Here is a 14,793-nt window from a genome sequence, read left to right as displayed (position 1 = left end):
CGATGAGAATGTGTGTAAAGTTTTGTGTCAAGCATGTGTGTGTGAGCACATTTGTGTGCCAATGTGTACATAACTGTGTACGTATGTGTGTACAAAGCAGCAAACCACAGGCTTATTGGAGCTATTAGAGAGCTGGCTGAGCTGCTCAGCATAGCTGCACCAGATGGGCAACTAGGAGTAGACTCCGAAAACACACACTTTATACATACATGAGCACTTTTACAGAGACACATGGTGCGTATTAATGCTGACAGAAGGAATATTAATACCTACAATGCACACATGCGCATAAACAGACTTTGAAATGTATGCAAACAAATTGATTGCACAAGCATGCACTTGCGCACAGCTGGCACGCTGCGTCTGCCACGCGCTCCGCCGCGACGCTCCAAGTGAGTGATGGACGGCGTGAGGGTGAGGAAGGACGACACAAAAGAGCATCCCTTCATCTCTGTCGTTCAGCTAATCCTTCTCTTCTGTCACCCATTACGTCACTCTACCTCTCGCCAACACCCTCCAAACTCTCATCCTGCTCTGTGCGTCAGTCTCTTAACCTTTGCCGTTAAAGCTTTTTTTTGTACTTTTTTCCACAGAGATTCATCTTGGTTTCTATTTCCCTCTCCTTTGATTCTTTAGTTTGAAACAAGAATATTTAGTTTACGTAACAAGCACGGCCACTATGACTTGCAAAAGTATTCATATCCCTGTTGAGCCGGCATGTCGTCCTTTTCGCATTTTAATGAACAGCAACCACAAAGGTTTTATTACATTTTACGAGGATTTTATGTTGTGGATCAATAAAGGAAAGTGTTAGGATCATTTACAACAGAAAATAAGAATGGCAAATTCCTGTATATTCACACAGTGACAACATTATGCTATGGAGATGCATCCTTCAACAGCTTCTTCTGCTAATCTGTATAGCTGTGTCCATCTTCACATAAACTAATGACTTTCTGATACCTAGCATGTGATCTCAGTTTCTTCATCCATACTAAAAAATAGATACTTTTACACTACCACCCACTTGTTTCACATGATGGCGTGTTTAACCCCTAACCAGAATTGTGGCATGTACCTGAGCCTTGGGTCTCAGAAACGGTCAAGAAGCTGAGTGCAGAGACTTGGTGGACTGCTTTGTGGCACAGTGTGGAAACAATCCTCTCATCTTGACTGTAAACAAAACAAAGAAGATTATTGTAGATTTCACACAGCAAATTTGGAAGTGTCAGATTTCCTGTGCAAGTGTTGTATGTTAAAAATACAGTGTTAATTCAACAACATGAGTGTTAGTTTCCCTAACACTCACTAAAGAGTTCCAAAGAGTTAAACAAAAAGCAATCCAGTCCAGTGTTGATTTCTAAATTAACTCCAACAGTCTAAATCAACACTCAGTCTTGTGTTGATTTAGAAAACATCAGACAGTTTCTCCCACAATTGTAACATATTTGTGACATCACATCAGTGAAGGAGCAACAGATAGGGTAGGGGTTGCAGCAGGACCCAGGCCAGGACCTACAGGGGTCCAACATGGGAGCAGGACATGCCTTTGGGGATGCAAATTTTCTTTATAACATCTGATAAGAACTGTAAAAGGAGAGCCCTCTCCTGTTGAAAACTGTCTACGTACCCCAGTAGGTTATATATTAGAGTGCTCAGTTGTTGACTCATGGTTGCTAAAAACCTTACCAGACTGACTGATTTTAATTTCTTTAGTAATTATTTCTGACTTTTTCATGCTTTATCTTGTAAACCAGGTGGGCAAAGTAATTTGAATGAATATGACAGTGACACACACAGGTGAGTCTGATTAGTTTTGCTCACACTTCTTTTTAAACATATGTATTTATTATCCTAATGTTTCTGCTATATTTCTTGTTTTTCCTTCCAGGCTGGAAGTCTTCCTCCTTCATGTTGGTGAAAACAAGAGCAGCACCAAAGACTCTTCACCATCAGTGATCACAAGACCATCCATGGCCGCTTCCAATGAACTTTCAAAGCACACTTCACCTTCAGTGCAAAGTACCATGAATGATATATTGCTGTCAGTGCTGTTTGATGTTTTGAAATAAAAGTAGATTACATACTGCAACTGGTGCTGGTGTTTTTGTCGCATCCAATGTGGCATCTAATGTCTTTTAAAATGAATTTGGGGATTATTGATGGCCAATAGTTTCTGGGGAAATAAAGGTTTTAATTGCTCTAGTGGCTTTTATTTGGTAGTAAATTGACAAAAAAAGTGAGTAATGAGAGAAGGGGAAGACCAGGAAGTGAACCCACGACAGCCACATTGAAAACTAGAGCCTTCAAATGTGGGTTGTGCTTAACCCCTGCGCCACCACAGCACACCCTGCCAATAGTATGTCAAAACTCAAATTTCTATGTTAATATATACTTTACACCGTTCTGTGTTAGATTAACACGTTCATAGTGTTAACTTTTGACAATATACACTAGTGTTGGGTAGATTAACACTGAAGTGTGTTTGATTTCAACTAGTATGAGTGTTGATTCAACTCTATCACAAATAACACTTTCAAAAGTGTAGCTTCTACACCATCCAGAGTGGACCAATATAGACACTTTCAATGTGTTGAATTTAACTCTGTAGGAGTTGATGGAACACCTCCAAATTTGCTGTGCAGGAGAATCAGGGTTAGGTCAAGCACTATTTCCATCATGGAAGAAGAAGTGGAGGTGATGCAGAAAAATAAATACCGTGGTATTTCAACTGAGCAAGAGACTGGACTGGAGACTCAAGAGTAAAGATGTCCACAAGAAGGATCAGAGTAGACTGTACTTCTTAAAGAAGCTTAGGTCCTTCAAGGTTTTGAGCAAGACGATGTATGTCTTCTGCAAGTTTGTTGTCAAGGGTGATATCTCTTCTGCCGTCATATGTTGGGGGTCAGTAGCATCAGAGCCAGAGACCTAAAAAGGCTCAACAAGCTGATAAAGAAGTTTGATTCTGTTCTTAGTTGTATTTGGTCATAAATGGTTTTCAACGTGGAACTCTCCCATGTAAGTGAATTTTGTGATTTATTTGTACCTGTTGACATTTTTAAGTGCTATATCTTTTTTAGCTTAAAGTCATATTTGTGGGTTAACAAAAAGAAAAAGTCTGTTTGTGCATTTTTTTTTATTTCAATAAGAAATACTCTGTAGGATAACAAAGCATCTGCTTCTACTACAGTAATGACTTTCTGATACCTAGCATGTGATCTCTTCCACTATGTATTCCTGCTGTGGTAATTTGTGCAGAATGTGGTTTGGCATTATGTTGATTAAATAAGCATGGCCTCACGTGGAAAAGATGGTGACATATGTTCCAACAAATTCTGTCTATATTGTTCAGTGTTCACAGATGTGCAGCTTAGTGAGCTGACTTCTTACTTATTCTCTATGCACTAATCAATGCATCCTCATACCATCGCAGACTCTTACTTTTTAAACTACTTGCAGGTGGTCCATATTCGCGCCAGACTATAGGGTGATGTGTCCATGATGTAAGAATGCAGTTTTCTAGTCTGATCCATGAAATCATTTTAAATTCGGCTCATCTGAAATGAATAACAAGTCCTGAGAACATTGATGTTCTTGGACAATTTGATCATAGTCACAGACTGTTGACTTGGTTTTGCTAATACAAGTAAGTGCATTCCCTGGGCAGGTTTTAGACATTTTTAGTGAATCATTTCAGTTTTATTGCTGTATTTTCCAGGTACCAGCATGTAACAGTATTCCAAAACAATTACCACTTTTTTTTTCTCTCGTGGCCAACCATTGATTCAAATATTATCAAACTTTTAGTCTGATAAAACCTTATTAAAATGCTTCTATAGTAACACATTGTACATCTGCGATGCCAAAAGCTTTTGTTATGTGGGCCAAAAAAAGTCAAAAATCTATATTTTTTTAAACTAAAACTAAAAAAAAAATTGCATTGTGGTGATCTTTTAAAAAACTGTTCAATAACAAACTAAGCATGTTAGATGAACACATTTTTTGGAAGAAATTTATGTGTAAATCATTGTATACAAAACTTCATTATGGTTATGCACATTTGCCTTTTTAAAGGAAATGTATCGAATTTGTGATTTTTTTTTTTTGACTCAATTAAAAATATTAAAATAAAAGTATTTTTATCTATAAGAACAGGAGTAGAGTCCCTCTTTCTTTGAAAATGCTTGCTGTATTTAGATAATTTTAATAAAATCAGCTTAAAACATTGAGCGCCAATATCTGCTTATAAGTAAAAAGTCAATGGATAGATATTGACTTTTACATCTTATTATTAAATAGTTCTTATTTGCTAAGAAATCATAGAGAACAGCTCATTGTTTTTATGATTTCAAAACCTCACTGTATACACTCTGCGGTTGTTTTAATCAGTCACGTTTGGCTGGGTAGTTAATAACACATTATTCACTGATGTGAGAAAGTTGGATGAATGTATTGTTTCCATTTACCTTTACTTTTTTAAGAAATACTGAAAGAGAAATAAAACGTTCTCTTCCAGTGACTTAGGACACCATTTCAATCCCTTGAACATTTTCACATTGTGTTACAGCTACAAACTTCAATGTATTTTATTGGAATTTTATGAGGTTTCCAAAGTGTTGTACAAATCAAAAGCAGAAAAGTGTCATGCACAATTGTTCACAGCGCCCCCACCTCCCCACCTCCCTCACAATCAGTAATGTGCAGAGTGTGTAAACTCCAGTTCTTCAGTTTTGTTGTGTGGAGCTTCCAGGTGTGTCTCTGGTTTTACAGAACATAATCAAGTAACTGAATTACGTCCTCCTCATGCAATCACGATCTACAGAGTCTGGGGCAGTCTGACCGACGCGAGGCTACCATCTACCACCATCAGGCAAGGTGAGTGAAGAGTCCTGCCCAAGGACGCAACAACTGAGACAGATTGAGCGAGCTCTTACCACCGTCACTGTTATTTTAATAGCAATGTTTCCATAAGCCCTATGCAATCTGAGTTCATTTAATCCTATAGTCATATTCAATAAACTGATATGTCCCAATGAATACAGTTAGTCATATTGAAAGTACCATTTCAAAATAACGTTTAAGCCGGTATAAAAGATACTTGTCATTAAACCCACATTTTTGTTTTTAAAAATAGTTGTTTTATTGGTCTGATGAAATTCCGTAATTTTAAATGTTGTTTCATTACCCAAGTGGAAAATCAACATAATTAACAGAAATAAAGGTTTTCAAACAGCAAACTGTGTGTAATATGATGCGTTTTGCTCCTGTAATAAATGAACTTTTCAGTAATATTTTAATTTCTTGAATGAGTCTGTAACAGCTTTTAATTTTTCTCCCCCAGAAATCACAACAGCCTGTGTTGAGTTTCTCATTTTCTTTGAAATGTTCCCTTTTCTCTCTCTCCCTGTTAGCCAGCAGGAATTTACTACTAACTGGAGTGTTACCCCAGCAGCTCTCCCATTTGTCATCCATCAGGCGCAGCAGAGTTATTGGAACGTTGCAGTTGTGCTTCTCGTGGCGTGGATGCGGCCGGCGGGCACGTTCTTGGGGTTGCAGTAAAACAAGCGTCTAATGACACCCCCTGTAACCACAGCAAAAGGAAGGGGGGGCATGCATCACCAGTGCTAACCCAGGAAATGCCTTGGTTGGCCGCAGGGTAATTGGGACTGTCCCATATAATTTGGGCAGCAAAGCAGGCAAGTTTGGCCAGAACTCTTGCACTTGTCTCTCCCTGGATGTTGGTCAACCGCACCGCGCCATATAATTGATAAAAGGAACGGAAAGGCGGCCTTTGAGATAAGCTTTGAGTTTGGAAATTTGGAGGGGAAAAAGTAGACAAAGAGTCTGATTTGAAATAAAAACTATGACTAGAAAGCAAAGGGAACCGTGGGACATTGCGCAGATTAGAAGTTTGTTCTCTTAGATCTGCGTGTATATCCAAATGTCACAGCAAGAGTTGAGAAAGTGAAGAGTGCCGCGTATATGGTGGGCATTATTTTTCCCTCGGCAGGTTCTCCTATGCTGAGGCAGATGGAAAATAGGAAAGGGGAGCAGGGGGAAATTCAGCTTAGTCAGGTCTTCTGGTGCGGCAGTGTACTCATCGCGGAGCGTGTGGATGTGTGTGTTTTCTCTTTCTGTCAGGTCCTCTTCACAAGCACCGCTCACTCTAAGTGAGGCAGACAGCTTGAAGACTAAAGAGTTCTTGTGATCGGGCCTGAAACCACAGGTGTGTGTGCGTTTGTGAACAGACGCTAGTATCTGCATTGGGCGCGCACATTTTCGCTGTGTTTCTGTTTGGTTATATGCAACAGTTGTTGAGCATCTTTTGTGTTTCAATGGACAAGTATGAGACAGGTTATGTATTTCAGTGTGTGTGTGTGTGTGTGTGTGTGTGTGTGTGTGTGTGTGAGGGGGGAGGTTTTGCAGTGTGTGTTTCAGCTAAATCTCACTAAATACATAACTGTGCACCGAAGTGTGTTTAATGTCTCTGTTCTGTGTTTTTGATGGCTGCTGTGTTATACCTGTCTGCCCCTACAGACTTTACTCGCATTAGTGGCATTAGACGGGCTTGTTCCGCATGTTGTCTGTGTGTGTGTGCTCTGTCTGCATCTCCTTCACGTGTGTTTGTGAGCTCAAGGAAGAAAAAAAAAAAAGAAAAAATGTGTCTGCTTACAGCACAGGCTTGTGTGTGAGCATGCATATAGAAACGTGCAAGAATGTATGTGCGTATTTCAAGCTTTAGGGGTCATGGGCAGGTCTTCATCTCCTGCGACCAGACCAGACAACAAGGAGGGAAGTGCCTTGCTGTGGAGCAGACGGCAGCAGTGTGCTGTGTGGCTGTCTCTGATCTGGGACATGGCCTTGGGCAGCAACTAAATGAAAAATGAAACCGCATGGCGGTGGGGTGAAATGTTTATAAATCGGACACTGACTAAATCATGCTAAATGCAAAAAACAAGCAGGGAGAATGCTTCTCAGCAGATCCCCAGCAGAAGAACAACCCCCTGAACTGCTTTTTTTTTTTTTTTTTTTTCCCCTGCCTTGTTCTGGTCCCAGTCCAAAACCAGTCTGCTCCGCACAAAAGCAAATCCTCCACCATTGGCCTCCCTTTATTTACCTTTGCTTTGTTTTCGCGATTTATCAGAATTAAGGGTTTGCAAGCTGAGTTTATGGTCACAATTGAATGCAGTTTTAATGTCAATAAACAACATATTTAGCAAGTCTTGTTGTTCTTCATCCTAGATTCTTGCGTAACGGTAATATGTCTAACAAAGCACAGATGCCGCATTAGCCTGAAAACATCTGCGTTACAGAGGGAGAAAGACATGGAGACGGACGTTTTAAGAATGTCCCAAACGTTTGTTAGGCCATAAAAACACACAACTTCAGGCTCATTCAGCCATAGAAACACACTGACCTTTGCTTGGACAAAGCTGTCATGTAATGTGTGTCTTTGGGACGTCGGGTGCTGTGTTCCTGACGTGTGACTCATACGAATAAAGAGAACAAAAAAAAAAAAAAACGACAAGAATTTGCTGTAGTGAAAACAAAAGGAGAACAAGAGTACAAGGTGTAAACTGTGATGAAACAGGAGATGAGGACAAAGAAAACAGAGAGGCGAGTCAAAATGGGGTGAGGCGGAAAAGAGAATGTGAACGTTAACAGAGAGAATATGAGACGAACAAGACCCCAAACGGATTTTTAACCTTTTATGCAGCAGCCGAAGTTAGGAGTTGTATAATTCGGGAAGGACTGTCTTTTGATTGTTTCCAGTATTTTCTGCACCAGCAGCAGACAGTCCCACAACCTCTGCACTGCTTGGAAAGTCCAATCTGACTCATTAGCAAATGATGCTTGCAATGACTGGGAAAACTCTGCTTCTGTTTAAACACAACTGGAATGATGAAATGCAGTCTTTTCTCAAATTGGCAGTGTGACTGAAAATCGCCAGTCGTGCAATTACTTTTATATTAGCACTGCGAAAAACTGGCTATTTGTCCGGTATTTATTTTGCAATCTAGCAGGTGTCAGGTGGGATGAGTCAGCATACCTCAACACCTGCAGAGGGTAAAGCGGTTGGATACGGCCTATCTCAAGCAAGCACTGGGTGAGAGGCACAGTACACCCTGGACAGGTCCTGAAACACACGGCAAAGTAAAACGAAATGGTTTTGATCTGGTCTTCAAAGGCTCCTTACCGTGTGTCCTAGATGTCCCTGCTCCAGCATAACTAATTCAAATGTTTACATTACGTCCTTAGTATGCCATCAAGTGCTGTAGACGCCTATCAATCACCCATTTATTTAAATGAGCTGTGTGGCAAAACAGAAATACTTAAAATATTCAGCGGATCCTGCCCAAGAACCAAAGTTGGGGATTGTTAGAATGGTCTAGTCAAAGTCCAGCCATAAATCCAACAGATGACCTGTGTCGCAAGAAAGTTGATGTACATAAAAGACTGGCAAGGAGATAAGCATTCTTGAAAGAAAACCAAAATATGTCCTGTTTTTGATTTGACATCACAAATGTGGAAGAATGTGCTCTGGTCAGATAAAGTAAGATTAAACTTGTTGGTGAAGAGGGAAACTGACATTGCGTATCCTCCTGTGCACCATCACCGGGGTGTTTTAACATCGTGCTGGCGGGATGCTTTTCTTCAGCACAGACAGGGAAGCGAGCCAGAGTGTAAGGGAAGATGGATGGAGCTGGATTCAGGATAATGCTGGAAGAAAACCTGTTAAAAGCTGTAAAAGACAGACAGAAGGAGGCTAAAACAGAAAAAAAGGGGGAAGTAACACTTAGCAAGACCGACAATGGGCTACTTTAGATCACAGCATAAAGTGCATTTCCACTTCAGGAATCGGAGTCGGTTTTAGGTGTAGTTTCCACTGCTGGAACCAGGGCCAAATCAGACAAAAACAAGTAGAAACCTATCCAAAAATGAGCCAAGGCAGGGACTTTTCACATTCTGAACAAAAGGTGTTCTTGGTGGGGGGAGGACGCATTACATTTCTCAATAGTTGAATATCCCCAGCATTTTATTTCAGTCATCTCCCACTTAATCCTCTTCTACAGCTCACATTTTCAGTTAATTCTGAATTAATTCGCAGGGATTCTGTATTTTTTTTTTTTTTTTGCTTAGAAACATTTGGGTTCAAATACACTGATAAAATCCGCCCCGAGTATGGATATAAAGAGAAAGAGTGGCACTATCATTAAAGTCTTTTAAAAAGATTCTAAGCAGTAAAGTTTGAATATTTTACAGCGTTTTATTCTCTGCGATTCAGTTTAAAGCAATTACCAACATCAGGGTTTTTGATCATCCGCCTGTTTAAAGTTTGAATGGAGCAAAAGTGCTGCTGTAGCTGGAGGCTGTGTGTGTGATTATTCCTCCTATAAGGCATGCATCATAGGTTTTGATTCTGATTTTTCTGAGATGAATCTGGTTTCAACTCAGTTTAACTATGATATTTAACTAGTTAATCTGGTTTCCTGTCTTTTCAAGTTGCAGAGTCAGGACCATTAATTTAAAACCTATTGAACGTACGAACCCATAGTTCCTCTGAGAACTTGGGTTTTCACTTCTATTTCTTGTTACATTCATCCATTCATTCACTTTTCCGTTTCTATCTTTCAGAGTAAGGTACAATAACAATGGGGAAAAGATGAAAAGGTCGTAAAGAAGGAATAAATGAAACTCATCCACCCGTCCATTCACCATTCACCCTCTGCCTCCTTTACTCATCTCCTTGTACCATTGTTCCTCCCTCCTGCTTCCTCGTTTTCTGTCCTTTCTTCCTCTTTCATCTCAAGCCAGACGAGACCAACTGTAGCCAATTAGCATTTTTCTCCCTCTCCTTTTCTCTTTCTTCCCCTTCCTTCCTCTGTTTTTTTGCCCTCTTTCCTCTCTGTTGTGTAAATTAGATTTAAGGGCGCTAGACAGATTTTGAACTGTTTAACTTCTCTCTTTCTTGTTTTTTTTTCCCTCCCTGAGCTCCCTCTTTTTTTGCTTAACATGAATAAACCTGCTGGCAATTAAACATTTATGGAACTGGCATGCCCCCATTTATCCCATCTCACTCCTGACTTTTTTTTCCTCTCCCCCGCCCTCTCTCCCTATCCATTCACCTCTAACCTGCTTTTATCTCGCTCTGTCACTCGGTCTTTCTTCTTCTCCTTTCGCTCCGACACTCACATTGTCTCCGGCCTCCTCGCTTTCCAACACCTGCTGCGCAGGTCGCGCAGTCCTTTGCTCCCCTCCTTGTCCCACCTCATCCCTCTCTGTCTCTGGGTGGAATGGAGGACTGATTAGTAAGAACACATTCAGATTTTCCTTCCACATGCTGTGCCAGTGAAACAGCCGTGTGCCCGCTGCATTCAAGACAGCTGTGCCAGGGAAGAGGTGGTGTTTGAGTTTCTGTGCGCATTTGGTGTGTTTATGTGGCAACAGCATGACAATATGCTGCAGGGTTAAAAAAGCAGCAGACCATGATACAGTACACCCGTGCTCACACGGCTTAAATGACAAGCTGTGCGACTCGTTGTGCAGTGTGTGTGTGTGTGTGTGTGTGTGTGTGTGCGGCAGCTGACTGTTTCTGTACGCATGTTTCGTGTTGCAGGGATGTTTACAGTGAAGAGGGCATTCGTGATCTCTATAAGTAAATCCTTGGGTGCCACCAGTGGTTCATCAAGGTGCGTGTACACGTATGTAATTTTGTTTAGGCTAGGTCTTCTTAGTCGTGGGAACTCTAATTCTGTTCTTGCGGCCCAGATGTGTTGCACGGTGCTATGAAACCTGACCCACCCCCCCTCAACACCAACTACAGCAGCCCCCTCTCCTCCCTTGTCCGCCAAACCCGCCCAGAACTCTGTGTTAAGACACATGTGGAAACAATTCAGTCAATGCCCTGAGCAGGGTAGCCCTCACACACACTCTCTCTCACACACACACACACGCAGACGTATGCACACACACTCCACTCCCATACACACATAACATACACACTCGTTCCTTGCTCGCCCTTTTACATATACCATGCGCAGCCACGCAAACGCCCCGACTCAAGCTCATTGCTCTCCTCTGTCCTGCTGCTGAGGTGCTCATTGCTTAGCATTTGACAGTCTGTTAACGCTGCTGTGATCCTAAACCCCTATCAGGTTTTCTGCACTCAATCAATAGGTCGTGTGGATCCCCTGGATTTCACAGGGTCTAAGAAGGAAGAATGTGGGGGGCTAGGCCTTCAGAACAATGTGTGCAGACTGTGAATTTAAGGATGTTGTAACATCGTAATTGTGTGCAGCAGGTTAGCTTCCGACACAACGCCGTTAAAAGGCCGTCGCTTGCCTTTTGATGCATCCGTGATGCCATTTATAGTTTCTCATTGAGACAACTCCTGTGTTTGTATACTCACAAAACACATGCGTGGTCTCAAGACGCATGCTTTGCCTCTACACTCACGATAATGCACCTTAAAAATGCAAAAGTGGATTTGTGTTTACGAGGACTTTAACAAGATATTGACTTGACGGAGATAATGTGATATTGAAACTCAAGTCTGTCTCCCAATGTGATAACTATTAGCTGTCGACACGTAATTTGGTGAAGAAAGTGCAAGCTCAAATTAATTACAAAAGAAAACGCTGTTTTCAATGCAATCCTGCAGATTTAACTGCTTGTATTTCCAACTTAACAAGTTAGATGGCTAACCAGAGGCACATGTTGTTAATTTAAGCTCCCATCTTCAATAAAAGGCAACACATGGACTGAGCTATGTGTGTGCTTAATGTTTGACACTCGATACTACCGCTGTGGACTTTTATTTTGAAGAAAAGAAGGAAGTTTCCGTTCTTAAATTGCCCTGTTGTGTTGACCGCACTGAAGATGCTTCCTCGTCATAAATTGTTTATGTAGCTGCATTTTAGGTTCTCTCTAGAAAAAAAACCCTGCAACAAACAAAATACAAACAATTTGTACATTCTGTGAGAATAGAGCTACTGCTGGTAATCATTAGCGGGTTAAAAAAATCATGTGATCCTCCGCTTCATATTTCTGCTATACTAAATGACTTCTGAGTTTGTTTGTTTTTTAAGTGATTTTTCATCTCAAGGCAAGAAAACAAAATATCACCAGGCTGGAATTTCAACAAAGGATCTTCTTGCTGCAATATGTTTCAAACAGTGATAAAAAAACATATTAGTAAGGTGCAGAATTGAAAAAGGCAGAGGAAAACAATGATTCCTTCTTCAAGATAAAGCCTGCAAGGGAAGTTGACAGCAGACAAAGAAAAACTGACATAGCCTAATTCAATTTGATATTGGTTTATATTTATATCATTATGCTATTTTAGTTCAAAGGTGCAGAATGTACCTTTTTATTTAAAAATGTTTTTCATTTTTCTTATAAAACATGTAAATCATATTGTTTTACGTATTTTATAAAATATGTAATAGATACTTTATACACCCTGCTTTTAAAAAGAGGTGGTTGCTGGAGGCATCGGTTTCAGAGAGCACAAAAAGAATCAGAGGTCAACAATTAAATATATTTTGGCACAAAATAACAACAAGCTGTTTTTTTTTAGCAATGGTTTATTTATTTTAGCAATGGATCTAACTTTTTTTCCATCTAATGCAAACACGTATCTGGTGTGCATGTAGGCCTTTCACAATTTGCTCTAAAATGCTTTTATTGGGATTTATATAAGGATACAACCAAGAGTGAGGAGAAGAAATAAGAAGAGAAAGAAGGAGGTGGACAACTGGAAGGGAGCTGTGACGAACATAGAAATTTATTTGTAAAAATTATGAAAAACATTCTATCATTTTCCTTACACTTCACAATTACGTGTGTTGGTTTATCACAGAGAATTTCTAAAAAAAAAAAAAAAAAGTAATAATAATAATAATAATACAGAGATATTGGCGGTTTAAATGTGGCAAAACATGAAGTTAAAAAGTTAAAGTAGCATGAGTCCTTTTTCAAGGCATTGCACATCCACTGAAATACACCATACCCAGGTTAAACCTTCGTGTGTCAAGATGACACCCTTGTGGAACCATTGAAGCATTTTGGCACAAAACATCCAGGCAGAGCAACAATGGGAAGGTTTATATCAATGTGTATTCACGTCAGACTGTTTCAGGGCAGCTGTGGCTACAATCCAGTAGCTTGCCACCATTTGTGTGAGTGTGTGTGTGTGAATGGGTGACTTACAGTGTTAAGTACTTTAGGGTCCTCTGAACTTGATAAAGCAATGCAAGTACAGGTCATTTGCCATTTACCATATAGGACTGGCCTAGTAAAAATTTCGCATGTAATCTGTCTGTGAATATGTGGCAAGACATCAAATAAGATGTGCAGATTCTCTCCAAACAGCCTGGTTGAGCATCTACAGTGTAGTTTTTAATGCAATACAGACTCAGAGGCTGAATACATTAGTAACCCACACTTTTCTAATTTATATCTGAGAAGGGACACTATAACTATAACACTATAAAAAAAAATCTGTGTGTTTTCTTCTTGCGCCACATAAAATTCTAGTAAAATTGAGTGATGTTCGTGGGTGACGTGAGAAAATGTGGAAAAGATTGGTTCTGCTTTTCCTTTAATAAAGGACAAACGTTGTTTGGTTTCATTCGGAGCAAAATGAGCAATTTATTGAGAAATTCGTTAGTATGGGATTAAATTGTTATTGCAAGGTCACAATTTATTTGGTTTTTGCTTCTTTTTAAAATTCCTGCTAGCTTAAAATGTTACGTTTTTCGTTGGACTATTAGCCTCGACTAAAATGCTAATCAAGTGGCGTGAAAACAAATATTTTAATGTTGAATGTAAAGAGTTTTAGGAATTAAAATAAGAGTTCAAGAAGTTTTAGAAATAAGCATTGCAGACAGAAGAACAGTGGTTGTACAATGTCTTGGACCTTACATTAATTAATGAGCAAAGGAAAGGTGAACCACAACACGCATTGAAAAGCACATTTAGTGGCTTCACTTACCAGTGATCATTATCCATAGCACCCAGTTGCACCCTGTAACCCGGTTCTTTCACCACAACTTCGGAATATTCAGGGGGAAAAAAGCAAGTAAAACAAACAAACAAATAACATACGACCAACTATGCTCAGCAAACATTTCTTAATGCTGCACATATTCCTGACACTGCCACCAAGTGGCAGACCAAGCAACAACATGTGCAAAAAGCCCAGTAACTCATGAGGCCTGGAGAGTGCCTCAACGCTTTCAAAAAATAAAAAATATAGCAAAACCGAAGACAGCAACTCCCAGCAAAGTCAGTAATGACCAGGGAACAATGATTAATCTGTCCGTTTTCCTTTAGCAAATGATCAAGCGCACTTTAAAATATTATCAGAAAGTGTGAACGTGCTGGAGTGTGTGTGCAAGGTCAGGAAAGAGGACAGGCTGGGTTGTTTTTGATGTAGCCAAAGTGCAGAAACAAGCCCATTTTGGTAATTTAATATTTCACTCCCTTCACATCTGGAGCTCCATGTAAAAATGGAAAATAGAGGGGTGGGATATGAGACTGACATGGAGCGAGGGAGGAAGAAAGAGGAGAGAAAAAAATACACCCTCTTCTCCACACATCTCGAGCTGTTCCTCCCTCCCCGTGCCTGCTCTATGACCACATAGCTTGTCCGCGCACATGCTTTTTTCACACTAACATTGAATGCATTCTTGCTGCATGGACATGTACTTCTTGTCTTTTTTTTCTTCTTCTTCTTCTTCTTCTTCTTCTTTCTTTCACTCCCCCAGAGCGCTCTCGCACGCACACACA

The 14,793-nt window shown here is 40.2% G+C and overlaps 1 protein-coding gene across 3 annotated transcripts in view; it reads right to left on the bottom strand.

Annotated features, from left to right (window-relative positions):
- The window catches only part of LOC106937107 (fibroblast growth factor 18-like), a 42,246-nt gene extending 28,085 nt beyond the window's left edge, over nucleotides 1-14,161 (bottom strand). The window contains exons 1-3 of one of the 3 annotated variants that reach the window (XM_015018463.1): nucleotides 8,591-8,725; nucleotides 8,051-8,137; nucleotides 1,079-1,173 (exon numbers count right to left, since the gene is read on the bottom strand). The gene's annotated coding sequence lies outside the window, so the exon portion shown is untranslated. Of the gene's footprint in view, nucleotides 1-1,078; nucleotides 1,174-8,050; nucleotides 8,138-8,590; nucleotides 8,726-13,996 lie in introns of those variants that run through there. The other 2 variants (XM_015018461.1, XM_015018462.1) reach the window with 2 other exon arrangements.
- Between the last annotated feature and the right edge of the window lie 632 nt (nucleotides 14,162-14,793).

The sequence above is a fragment of the Poecilia latipinna genome, unplaced genomic scaffold (genome assembly GCF_001443285.1).
Source record: "Poecilia latipinna isolate Pla-1442-1.1 unplaced genomic scaffold, P_latipinna-1.0 Scaffold2275, whole genome shotgun sequence".
In the NCBI taxonomy this organism is placed as follows: Eukaryota; Metazoa; Chordata; class Actinopteri; order Cyprinodontiformes; family Poeciliidae; genus Poecilia; species Poecilia latipinna.
The sequence above is the reverse complement of the archived record's forward strand: the minus strand, read 5'-3'. Positions and strand labels throughout refer to the sequence as shown.